This window comes from Chenopodium album, chromosome 20, assembly GCF_948465745.1.
Source record: "Chenopodium album chromosome 20, dcCheAlbu1.1, whole genome shotgun sequence".
Taxonomy (NCBI): Eukaryota; Viridiplantae; Streptophyta; class Magnoliopsida; order Caryophyllales; family Amaranthaceae; genus Chenopodium; species Chenopodium album.
The window spans coordinates 32156349-32170961 of record NC_137853.1 but is presented as its reverse complement, the minus strand read 5'-3'; positions in this window follow the sequence as shown (position 1 = coordinate 32170961).

The window sequence follows — 14613 nt, the reverse complement described above, 5'->3', positions numbered from 1 at the left end:
CTGCGTCTACACTTTCTACTACTGACTATTTCTGGAAGGTTCTATGGTCTCTCCAGTTGCAACCTAAATGGAAGTTGTTCTTATGGAAACTGTTACACCGTGCTCTTGAGTTCAAGGTGGAACTCAATCATAGAGGAGTTCCGATTCAAGATGTATTTTGTGACCTCTGTCGTTCGACACCAGAGGATTTACAACACCTGTCTAGAATGTGCTTTAGTGCACGATCGGTTTGGAGGGGTGGATGCCTTGGCATTCGCTCAGAATTCAATGGAGACATTTCTCTCTCAGATTGGATCCAAGATTATATCCGACTTTTTATCAGTCAGGATGGACTTTCTAGTACTCGCTTAGGTACCTTCGTCGGTACGCTTTGGAGCTTGTGGTTATGTCGTAACTCTGGATTCTTTAGAGATTCATTGGCGTTTCGGCCTTTTGATTCTATTTGCGCAGGTCATGGATAATCATTCAAACTTTTGTCAACTCGGATGCCCCAGCTAGTACCTTAATATTGTGGTGGCACATGGTGGTGCCTCTTCTCCGCTAGGTTTTTACATTACTCATCTTAGCCTGACTTCCCATGGGAGTACTTTTCTTTCTCTTCAAATAGATGGCTCTTGGTTCAAAGATTCGCAACAAGCTGAAATGGGATGGTGCTTGGGTAATGTTGACCCGCTGGATGATCTGATCAGTGGTGGTAGTAACTACGGGGTTTGTATGCTTGTATGGGCTTTAATGGGCTTTTGATCGAGGGTTTTTGTCTCTCACGGCTTTTATTGATTCATATAATCTGGTCACCCTGCTTCGTGGGGATGGGCAAGGTAATGTCACTTATATATGGCTTATTTGGAGAATTTTACAACTTGGCTCGAGCTTCCAAGTTTGTAGTATTCATAATGCAGATCGTCAGCGCGTCCACAAAGCTCATCAAATTGTAGGAAAAGCGGCGGTTCACTCTATTTGATTTAGTATTAATATGTAATTGTTTGTATCCTTTGTCAAAAAAAAAAATTACAGAAGCTAATTACTTTATCCCTATATTTACATACTTACATATCCCTCTCTTCAGTTCAATTTCAGTTCAGTTCAATTCCTAGTTTCCTTCTCCCATAAACAATTCATTTCAGCTCGATCTATTCAGTTCAGTTCAGTTCAATTCAGTTCTGCTCCAATCGGTTCAGTTCAGTTCAGTAAATCAGAATAAGCCCTCACTTACCTCAAATTTTCTCCTTCCTTCCATTGTGGTTGAAGCATATAGAATTTGCAAAATCAATAAATTTCTGCATGTAGCATGGGGCTCCTTAATTTTAACCTACGCTTGATTAGATGTATTACAATGGAATCGAGGGTAAAGATGAAATTTAAATATGTCACTGCTTATATAATGGAGTACTCTTTCCATATTCTTTTATTTGCTTTGCTGAATAATTAAAATCGGTTTTTAATTAATTTTTGGTCGGAGGTAATTAATGACATTATGATAGAGAAGTGGTGAGATTAATGGAAAAAACTTGCATGGACCTGGTCCACAATAATACCTTATAAAAAAAGTAGGAGATTACGCTTATGAATAGTGCACGTACCGATATATCCTTCAAAATGTTTGTTTACGTTCTTAACCCCATATGTAATTTGTTACATTATTTATGTTCTTCCACGTGTGCAGTTCAGATGTAATGAGTATTGAGCTTTCTCTCTCGTTACATTTATGTAACTTTTATATTATTTATTGGAATTATAGGTAAATTTAAAGTTCACCTCTCATGATCGAAATTAATAAGATGACTCCATTAGACAGATGAATTTGAAGATCTTTTTACTCAATTAATTAAATTAAATGGAAAATAAAATAATGAAAATGTTAAAATTTTTGATATTTAATGGGGGCTATTGTTTAATTGCTTGACAACTTTATCAACCGGACAAGCAAAATGTTGTTTCTTTGTGAAGATCAAAATTAACGACTTACACATAAATGTGTTTAAATGACACTAAGACCAATGAAATGAATTTGATGATTGTACCGAAGTAGATGTACTAGGAAGAAAAGGAAACCAAACTGACTACGACAGTGAAAAGGGAAAAAAAAAAAAAGCAATAAGGAAGTCAAGGGAATTATCAAGGGTTTAGAGGCTACGATTTAGGCTGCATAAAGCTTTTTCTACTGCATAAGCAAATCCGCATTTTTGGAAAAGAGTTGCCAATGCAAGCTGATATTTTCTCTGATTGCCTAAATGTTAATTTGTTATGCGAGTCGGGTATAACTGTTTCTCTTTTTTAGTTTCATATATAGTTATTCCCATATAATTTATGTTGATTAAGGGTCTGTTCACTTCAGCTTAATTTCAATTCAGTTCAACTCTTAATTTCCTTCTCTCATAACATATTCATTTCAGCTCAGTTCAGTTCAGTTAAGTTAAGTTCAGTTCAGTAAATATGAACAGGCCCTAATTACTAGGTTGGGTGAGAGATACACTTGCAAATAGTAAATGCTACGAAAAACTTTTTCATTATTATATGCATATGCAATGTTAAATTACTTCTCTTAGTATATAATATGTGCTCTATCTATGATTTTTGAATTATATTTAACCTATTCCTAATTGAGTTTGTAGATGTTTTTGCAATATTGCACTATTGAATGATGTTTCGTGAGAAAAGATGTAAACAGCTAGAAAAGTTGTGCAGGAAAAAATGAAAAGTTTAAACACAACCTAATATACACATTTCACTAATTTATGAAACTAATTTCCCTAAAAACCCATTATCGTGAAGACTTTAAACATAACCCAGGCCAATATAAACATCAAGAAAGGGCAAGTCACTCCGCACGCATCGCGCCCTTTGGTTGCCCTAGTTATTGTAAATGTGGGGTTTTATACGCATGAAACTGACGTTATATTGAATATAGTAACCGTATTTTAACATAGTAACCTTATTTTGAACGTAGTACCTTTATTAAAACTTGTGTGACCTTTAATATTATTGTAAACCTGAAATACGATGTTATGTTGAGCAGAGTGACCCTAATTTTAGTATAATGACATTTATTATTCATATCGACCAATTTCTTAAAAAAAATTCATTCAAGAAAAATTAACCTCTTAGCCTTTATAATAACAGAAAAATGACTTTTATTTTAACATTATAACCTTTGTTGTAATATAATATTTTTCTATTTTATTAATAAAACAACCATAGTGTCTATAATATAGTGGTACGCAATAAATTAGTGTGAATCAAGTCCATTTAAGAGTTTGTAGTGATGAAATATATCCTCCATTCCCTTAAATTAATATTGCAATGCAAGGGAAAGACACGGAATTTAAAATGAGGAGAGATATAGAAAGAAATAAAGATAAAGACTCTTAAAATGTGGAGAAAGATATAAAAAGTTTGTGTATTATGGTAAATGAATATTTGTATGAGAAAAGAGTACCACGTCGTACACAAGTTTTCTGAAAATTTGATCATACACCCGGGTGTACCACGAGCATGGTACACCCGGTGAATATACACGAGTACTAAAAACGCAGAAAGAACATTGTGTTCAAATGCGATGTACACGAGCAAGAAAAAAGAGATTCAAAATGATTCTCTCCTTGATTTAAGGAATTGACTTGTTATTGATATCTTATTATTTATGGAATTGATTTATTATTTTACCTTCCATATTACTTGTGATAAACTAAGAGAGAGAAATTGAGTTCATAGAGGAAAACTATGGTAAATTTTGAATTTAAAGTGGTTTAATATTATTATTATTACGGAGTTGATTTTATCATTTCGATGAATCATCTAATTGAATGATGTAATTGACGAATTCGTTGTTGATATAAAGGTATTTTCAATATTTTTCGTATTTTTTTTTCTGTTTTGGTGTTATTTTCTAAGGTTGAAGATGATGTTCTTCGTATTCTAATGAATGTTTTTTTATCATTTTTTAACTGCAATGAAATATGCTTTAATTTTTAGTCAGATCAGTATGTTCTTTGAGTTTAAACTATATGTTCTTTACCTTACAAACAATGTTTTTTAAGTATACTACATATATATTAATCATGTTCTTTGGGTATAATTATACAAATTATGTTCTTTTTACTTGTATAATATGTTCATATATTTTGAATTTTGGATTTTTGAAATTTAAAAAATAAATTTTGAATTATATTTGTGTGAATAATAATTTTAGATGGAGAAATTCTTGATATCTGAATATTTAGAAATGATTTGACATTAAATTATTGGTAAAAATCGATTAACAATTATCTTTCACCTTTTTTTTAAAATCGTTTCTCATAAATTACTATGTTCTTTGTATTTCAGTTATATGTTCTTCTATTAACCCATGATGTTCTTTATAATCATATATTATGTTCTTTCCGCTTTAATCCGAGTGTACCATGCGCATGGTACACCTGGTTGTACGAACCACCAATTAAAATTTTGTTTGACACACTTTGTAATACACATATATGCTGTATAGAAAAGCATAGGTTTTTTTTATTATTGTTATTATAATTTTTTATTTTATTTTAATTTTTTTAGTTTTTGCGCTTATAAAAGGAGGATTCTTATGTTTTAACACATACCATAAAAAATCATGAAAAATCTAATACTTCGTACTGAACTACTGACAAGCAATATAGACAAAAGGATTACATCCTACCAATGCATGCAAATGTATGGCTCAAATATTTGTTTTTAATTAGATGGAGCTGTCCCACCTCTTACAAAATACAATGCAAAAACAAGTATTGACAATAATGTATGAGAAATTTGGGCATTAAAAAAACATGCATGCATAAGCGAGTCCACTAGTACTCTCACCGGGCACGCCTATAAAAGGCCACCCTCCCTTGAACTTATATTTCACAAAGAATTTCCTTCTAATCAAAAGAAACCCAAAAAAAAAAAAAACGTCCATTATCTAAGAATCGTTGCAGCAGACTATAGGTCGCACACACAAATATGTACGTAAACTTCTTCTTCTCAACTCTTTTTTTTATATATACGAAGTACTACCTCCGTTACATATTATTTGCAACGATTTAATATAAAATAGAGAGAAAAAATGTCTAATCTATCGTTGCAAATAATATGAAACGGAGGTAGTATATATGTTTTTATTTATTATTGGGTGCTTTTTAAAAGAAAAAATATTAAACTTATTTATCTTGCATGAACTTATTATATTATACGAAGTATTAAACTAATTTTAGTTGTAATTTGAAATCGGATAATCTTTAATTTATTGTTGAAGTAAATCCTATCAAATAACACATGTAAATGTCCAATATTGAGAAAAGAACATAAAGTTAAACACTTTATAAGGTTAAAGGGCTACTCATCTTATTGCCATATGGTTTTGGGATGAAACATCCTTTGATCTTGTGAAGTGGGCTCTCTTTTTTAGTTTGTGGGTGCGGCAACTGAATTTAATTGAACTTATTTGACCTTACAATACGTGAATAGAATAGACCCATAATTAAAAATATTAAATTTAAATTTTATTGTTTTTACTTTTATTAATAATTAAAACTAAATTTCATATATTAATTTGAATAAAAAATCGATTTGATCTTGTGAGGTGGGCTCTCTTTTTTACTACTGTAGATTAGTTCACACGCGATGTACATTGGTGATAAGTAATTTTTTCATTATTTATTTATATATTTTGTTGTTATAACTTTTTAATCTGACTTGGCTCTTTTTTTTTTATTTAATTAATATGCAACTTGAGGCTCCCCATACTTTAAATATTTTAAAAGGGTGGCCAGTTAGATTTATTTGAACCCATGACCTTCTAATATTTGCTCTAATACATACCATGTTATACGGACTTTCTTAATCAAAAGATTAAGATGATGGTTAAGTATAAAGCTGTTAAAAGATGACATGACACGACAAGACAACCCGACATGAAATAAGCGGGTTTGGGTCAAGAATTCTCGGCCCGTTTAAGTAATTGGGTCGACACGAAACCGACACGAAATTAAATGGGTTAGGTTTGGGTTGAAATTTTCTACCCGAAATCGACATGCATAACCCGATTATGTTAATGAGTTGAATCAACCCGTTAAACTGAATCTGACATGCTTAACTTGTCTATTGAAATAGTAAAAAATAACTGAATTTTTTTATGCCAATCTTACTAACCCTCCAAACTACATAACTTGAAAACTTGGTAGTATAAATATTTTAGTAAAAAAGCTTTTAGCAGGCAAAATTTTTGGTTTAGGCGGACAAAATTTACTACTAATTCACTTTAAAGTCTTCTATAGTCTTGAAGTAAGTGGGTAAAAGATTACCTGGATAACCCGTTTAATAAGCGGATTAGGTTGCAACCCGTTTAACATATGGGTCAAGGGTTTTGACAGCCCTAGTTAAGTACGTAAGATTGTAAAAGAAGGAAAAGTTGATGGAATATGCACATTAAATGGTAGAATGTAGCTTAGGGCCGGGTTCGATTTAAAACTTCATATTATTGCAAGGATGACTTTTCAATGGCTACATAAAAAATGTAGCCACTGTAATTACTTTTAATTTTGACCGTTTAAATATTAATGATAAATCTTGTCCATTCATACATTTGACTTTTAAATTATAATTTTTAAAACTGCTTTATTTTGTGGGAAAAAAACTCTTGATTGTCTCTGCCATTGATGATTTTCATATTCAACCATCAACCTAAATCTCCCGGTTTCAAAAAAAAAATAAAAAATAAAAAATAAAAAAAATCAACCTAAATCTCCATTAAATTACAATGGAAGAACAATAAACATGGGTAAGGAATAAGGATTAATGATTAATGTATAACTAAACAATTAATCAAAACTACCAACTAAGGACATGTTCACATTTACTGAAGTGAACTGAACTGAACTGATTGGAGCTGAACTGAACTGATTGGAGCTGAACTGAACTGAACTAAACTGAAATGAATATTTTATGAGAGAGGGAAATTAGGAGCTGAACTGAACTGAACTGAACTGATTGGAGCTGAACTGAACTGATTGGAGCTGAACTGAACTGAACTAAACTGATTGGAACTGAACTGAACTGAAATTAAGTAACTATGAACAGGCCCTAATAACCTTGAAAAAAGGAATACAATTTTATGCATCGGATAGTTTAATACGAAGTACAGTATATGGAAAATTGGATAGGATCAACTTTATTCTTGCACTTAATGGATTTCACGTTAAGTGGATCGTTTGGTTCTTCATACTTTGCAGCAAACATTAATGGAAGCCAATGGAAGCTTTCGTAGTACTCCAGTTTTTTTTTTGTTTTTTTTTTTTTTTGTTTTTTTAAAATCAATGGCTTTTATTTACATAATGATAATCAACGGTGTAGATTTCTTTTGACACAGTGGCTACAATTTTATTGTAGCCATTGCAAAACTGTCCATTATTTCAATTTCTTTCCTCGTGTTTTGAAGAGTAATTCATAATTGGCTGATCTAAATTGCTCATGTTTGGTACAGTTGCTAAGCATGAAGCTGCTGTGGGTTATAGCTGTATGTGCTTGCTGGTTAGCGTTGCTGGTTCAACCACAACAATGCATGGGCTTAACCAATCAACTTTCCATTAAAAAGGGCTCAAACCTTGATAATGAGCAAAAGGTGTACATCACTGGGTTTAATGGCCTGTGTGTTTCTGTGAAGGACGACGATTATCATAATGGAAACTCTATAGTTTTAAGTGAATGCAAAGACGGGAAAGAAAATCAACTTTGGATCATGGGAGAGGATCAAACAATTCGATCCAGAGGAAAGTGCTTAACAACTTATGGTTACACTCGAGGAGACTATGTAATGATCTATGATTGTGATAGTGCTGTTCCTGATGCCACAAAATGGGAATTTCAGAGCGTTCATGGAAGGATTAAAAATCCCGAATCCGATCTCTCCTTAGCCGCGAGAAAATACGATAATGATGGCATGTATTATCTTGAAGTTGATTACAATCGCTTTGTACCTACACAAGTTTGGCTTCCCACTAGCAATACGAAACCACCAGTGAATATGATTGTTGGTGATAACTCACTTTGCCTAACACTAGATAGCTATAAAAGGGTAAAGATGGATGCGTGTGATCAAAACAATGAAGACGGAAGGTGGGCCATATACCCGGATGGTACTATTAGGCCGGAACAACACCAAAGCCAGTGTCTCCGTTTTGAATATGGTGAATATAGGATTGGTGTGGCAACATGCGGTGGATGGACTAATGAGCCTTGGATTATTAATCGAAGTTTTGGCACCATTTTACATGTGGCTACTGGTATGGTGATGGATTTCAAAAGGATTAGTGTACGTCCTATTCTCTATTCTCCTTTTCTCAATTGTAATGATGGAAGAGTCTCCCAAACATGGTTAATGACACCATTGACACCACAGCATGTTTCAGCTTGAGACCCCGGCCCCCTACCTACTAGTACGTGTTTACTACTTAAGTGTTCTATCAATAAATAAGCAGAACCAGATCAAACTAACGTTTATAGCTAGTTTGATTAGATATCATCTGCCACATCGACTGTATGATGTGTTTATGTTTTTGTGCTATATGTACTGTATGAATGAATTATGATGTGTTTGTGTACTTGTTGCAATAATAAAAAGTGGTGTTGTATGATTATGTCTATGGCCAAAACTTGTATAAGATGTGTTTTTATGCTTATTGCAATAATAAGAAGAGTTATTATCTAGTACAGACTTACTTCTATGACAAACTCGCTTCAAGATTCCTTCAACAACCGATTACTTGAAATTAAAAAAAGGAAAAATAAAATTTTGATACAATTCCTGATTTTGAGGTCATTTTTTTTTTTTTTTTAATTGAATTCTCAATAAGTCAATAACCCAAATCCTAAATACTACTACGTACGTACTTGTTTTAATCAATACCCAGTTGCTAAAATCTCGAAATTCAATTACCCAGATTCTTAATATTCCAGAGAAATTTCCAAAAATAAAAATTGAGAAAATGTGATATTTGGGAGAAATTTGATAAAAAGACAGTACAAGGCTTTTGTTTATTATATTGTAGAGACTAGAGAGTTTGTTTATGAAAATTGCGGCTTAAAGTTCATTGTTAATTATGCTTCATTGTTTGCCATGCCCATAACCCTTGCCACTTTTTCACAATAAATTGTTTCAACTCATGTAGTACTTACCTGACCTCCGTTATCCCATAACAAAATTAACAATACACAAAAAAGAAAAATAATAATAATAATAAATAAAATAAAATAATAAAAAAATAAAAATAAAAATAAAAACATCAAATTTCCCTTTCTTCTTCTTCATTAATGGCGGACAACGACGATAAGAAGACAAGGATTAGTAGGTGCTACCGTGTGAGAATATAGCGAGGATGCAGTAGCGTCATTTTCGGTGCATGAAGAGCTTGGAAGAATGTTGATAAGGAGAGATCTGCTTAAGGTTAGGAATGTAAGTAAAAGTTAACTTTAAATGCAGGGCAGTTTTAACTAAATGCAGAATGAGTTAAAATTTTTAAAACGATTATATTCCAAATTTGCCCTTGTTTTTATTTATTCTTTACACTCTTAACTAAATAATTATCCCTATCGACTATCATTATTCAACTTTTCAAATCATCCTATTTAATATTTAATACTACAGAAATTCATGAACAATAATGAAGTGCACTACGACGATTTTTTTGAGGTATGAAAATTATGTGTTGTATTTTTTTTTCCGCAAAATCAATTTATAAATGAACAATCAAACAAAATAAAATTTTCATGTTATACGATTTTATTCGAAGGCATGTTAGGGTATCGGGATGTGTTTTTGAGGGTCAATGGTACCCCTCGGATCAGACATCCGGGGGTCAATGGTAACCCTCGGATTAGATTTCCGGGGGTCAATGGTACCCCCGGATCAGATTTCCGGGGGTCAACAGTAACCCCCGAATTTTTAAAAAAAAAAATTAAAAAAAATAAAAGAAACATTATATTATAAGTAAGAATGAAATAACACATATAAATTACCTTAGATGGGAGGAAATTTGAATGTAAAATATTTACGGGATTAGTAAAAATTAATGGAATTAGTAAAATGCCGCAGGATTAGCAGAGGTAGACCGTAAAAATGGAGAATTTTTTAAGTTGAATTTTACGTTCAAGTTAAAATGGGATATTGAATTCTAAAAATAAATAAAGGTATTTTAGTCTTTTATTATTTTCATATAAATAAATAATTCCTGCATTTAGGTTATTTTGTACTGCATTTAGTACTTGTGTTTCTTTTTTAAAAAAATGAAGTTATGGATTTGTTAATTTGGAGATGCGGTATTTATTTGGAGCTATTTAAAAAAAATTAAAATCTAGAAGTTAATAAGATTTAAGGATTAAGAACAACTCTTAAATTATATGAAAGATTTTTTTTCTCAAAAAAAATATATATATATGAAAGATTTAAATTTTTGGAGAAAAGAAAGAAAAGTAACTACTCCCTTCGTCCCTAAATATAATTCTCATTTGACTTATTTGGGCCAAACTTTGTAAACTTTTACCATAAATTTTTGTTAACTTATACTCCCTTTGTCCCTTAGTTAATAATCCTTTTTGGCCAATTTTAAATCCCAAAAATATAGTCCCATTTGTTTTTCTTATGTACCATTTATATTAATTTTCTTTTTTTACCAAAATTCCCTCCAATTTGCAACAATATTTTTGCAAATTAAGGGTTCTTTTGGCATTGCTATGGTTTTTTGTTTTTTGGTTTTTTGTTTTCTAAAAGTATAAGATATGTGTCCCATAAGGAATCAAAAATTATATAAACTTATTAAAATTATGATAATTTTGAAAACTGACAACAGAAAAGTGGAAACACCTTTTTCTTATTTTCTGTTTTTGGTTTTTGGTTTTCTAAAAAAACAGGAAACTGAAAACCAAAACTAATGCCAAACAAGACTTTCCCATTTAAATTTTGCTTTACTATGTATTTTTATTACTTTCTCTCTCTACTTTTTTGCATATCCAATGTAAATTTTCCTTTCTAATATTCTTTTACTTCTTACTTATGTTTATTAATTCCCGTGAAAATTGCACATAAGGGACTATAATTAAGGGACGAAGGGTGTAAGATATTATATGTTCACGCGCAATCTTGTTGGATTTGTCACAGTGTATATTTTATTAATATCAAGCTTTTATAATTTTTACGCGTATGAAATTAGAGACATAGACGTTTTAAGACACGTCTTGGAGACCGTAAAAAGTCAAATGGAAAATATATTTAGGGGCGCATGGAGTAGTAATTTTGAAGAATAAAAGATAATTAGGGCATGTTCTGTTCACCTTATTTTCACTTATTTCAGGTATAAAAAATCTAAATAAGTTAATTAAATATTACTAGGGGTGTAAATAAACTGGACCGGACCTAAAAACTGAGCGGAACCGGGCCTGTTGATTCAGGTTTGGTCTTAGTCCTTGAAATTCAAGGATTCCAGTCCCGGTCCGAATCAGGTCTAAAACTAGGGTTTTCAGGTCTGGACCTGAAAGCCCGGGAGAGATATTGTTTTTTAAAAAAAAGCTTTTTTTCAAAACAAGAAATCAGTTTCATTTCTAACCCTAAGGGTAGGGCTGTTCACCGGTCAAAATCGAACCGAACCGGAACCGAAATGAACCGGGACTCGAATCTCTAATTTTCTAGGACCGAAGACGGGACCTGAATCCCCTGGTCCGGTTCCGGTCCAGACCTGGAAAACAGGTCCGGTCCCGGTTTTAGACCTGATTTTATTTTTTTTATTTACTCTAAAAAAATTCATTTTTAAAATTGAAAAAAAAAAAAACTTATTAACAAAATTCAACTAGTAACACAATTCAACTAACAGTTACACAGATACATTAAATTAATTTCAAATCACTTACGTTCAATTAAAAATTTTAGAATTCATATTCAACATAGATTTTTTTAAAAAAAATATTAAAAAGACCATGAAGGAACACCGAAGCAGGCAGCAAGTGAGCCAGGCACCACAACATCCACAAGCCTTGAGCCCAGATCCGGTGGCTGCTTGGTCGTTGAAATCACGCGATTTTGTGGCCTAGGTCATTGGGCCGCGCAATCTGATGGTTGCGGTCGCTGGAGCTGCGCGAGGTGGCTGGCTGGTTGCGATTTGTTAGAATCTTGTGCCAAATGGTGGGTAATCACAGTCTGCTGGTGTCTTCGTGGTTGTTACCGGAGAATTGGTGAGGACTTGAGGGAGAGAAGGTTAGAAGGAGAGACCAAGACCATGAGAGAGGGGGAGGAGAAGATTGAGAGTGAGAATTAGGTTGAAAGTTATTGCTAATATTGTTATTTTACTGGAAAAAAAACATCTTCACCGGTTTTCACCCCGGTTTTAGAAAGGACTCAAATCGGAACCGGAATCACCAAATTTTAAGGACCGAGACCGGACCTGAACATGCCGGTTCGGTCCAAACAGGTCCGGTTCCGGTCGGTTTTTAGGTCCGGGTCAGTTTATGTACACCCCTACCTAAGGGCCTGTTCTCTTCAGCTTATTTTCAGTTCAACTCTTATAAGTTCAGTTCATTTTTTTTTATCTTAATTGTCTTCTTTCATAAAATATTTTAATTCAGTTCAGTTCGGTTCAGCTCCAATAAGTTCAATTCAGTTCAACTCAACTCAGTTCAATCAATCAAAACAGGCCCTAACTCCCTCTCTCTCTAACTCTGTCAAGCTCTCAGCCAACACCCTTGTCGGTTAATCCCTCACTTCCTCACACTACACGAATGTACGCTCCCCTTAGGCGACCACCAAACACCAGCGCCCACCACCCACCAGGCCACCAGCATGAAAATTGCCCCTGCATGCTGCATCAGCCACCACACTCGAACTCCACACCCCCAGATCGCGCGATTGTAAAGACCAGGCCATGACCACCATCAGGTTCCAACGACCGCAACCACCAGACCGCGTGGCTCCAGCGATCGCGACCTCGAGATCGAGTGATTCTGGCGACCCAACAGTCACCATATCTGGGCTTACAGTTCTTGTGGATGTTGTGTTGAGGTGGATCCTGCAACCCTACTGCTTGCTAACTGCTTCATAATTTTTTATTTATTTTTTATTTTTAAGTTGAATCTGATTTTTTTTTTTTTTTTTTTTTGAAGAAGAAGAATCTAAATTAATATTAAATATCAATATAAACCATTTGATTTGGTTAACATGTATTTTGTTTTTATTTTCAAATTGATTGTTTTCAAGTAAAAAAAAAAAAGGTTCAATAAGGTCAAAAACCGGACCGGGTCTGTTTTTCTAGGTCCGTTCCCCGGTCCTTGAAAAGTAGAGATTCAGGTTCCAGTCCCAACAGGCTCGGTCCGATTTTGGACCGGTGTAAAGCCCTACGTATTATAACTAAAATAAGTTTTATAAAATTTAGATAAGTGAAAATCAGGTGAATAGAAATATAGAACCCATTTAGTAACGTTAGAATTTTTACTTTGGAAATCTTTGACTTTTCTCCGGGTTTTTTAAAATTGATGATGGTAACTATGATATGTTGTGTTAATTTGGCATTGGTAGGTAGGGATGGCAATGGGTCCTAGACCCGACCCAGACCCGGTTGGACCTGACCCATATTTTAGGGTTTGGGTCCTTAAATTTTAGACCCGATGGAACTGGGTCTAAGCTTAATGGGTCGGGTCTGGGTCTGGGTCCAAAAATTGTAGACCAAGACCCGACCCAGATCCGACCCATGGACCCATTTTTATTTATTTTTTATTTTTTATAAATAATAAATATATATTAGTAATAATATTATTATAAAAATCACTTAATATACTACATAATTAGAGGTTGAGAAGATTGTCTTTAGCGAAAGTGAGCAAATAAAACATCAAACAACCAAGAAATTAAGTTTTTTTTTTTTTGTTGAAAGGACCAAGAAATTAAGTTTTGTGTAGTACCGTTTTTTTTTTCCTTACATTGTCTTTACGTTTTAATGAACAAATTATTTGTGTGTCAAAAATATGAACACATTTTTTTTTAATGCGTCTTTTATTATTTTGAAGTAGTAGTATAATTATAAATTTATAATATATATAAAAATTTATAAAACATTAATAAAAATCAGAGTTAGACCCGTTTTAGACCCGCTAGACCCGATGGATCTGGGTCTGGGTCTGATTTTTTTAGACCCAGTGGGTCTGGATCGGATCTGGGTCCACCTTCGAAATTCCGGGTCTAGGTCTAAGTCTTAGTGGACCTGACCCAGACCCGACCCATTGACATCCCTATTGGTAGGAATTATGATATATTGGGTTAAATTACAAAACAGTCAAAGTAGGTTCTTCGAATAGTGCACAAAGTTAAAATGTATCAAACGAAAAAAAAAAAAAAACAAAAAAAAAAAAAAAAAAAAAAAAAAAAAGGTAGCATATAATTGGGTAGAGTGTACGAATGGGTTCCTTCCCTCAAAGTATCACTATTTTAGTGAAATTAGACTTGCCTTAGTTAAAATGTGTCAATTAAAAAAAACGGATGTAGTTGATTGTATTAGCTGATTTGTGTAACTGGTTATATTAGCTGGTTTTTTTTTTTTTTTTTTGAAAGGATTTGACTAGCTGGTTATAATTAAC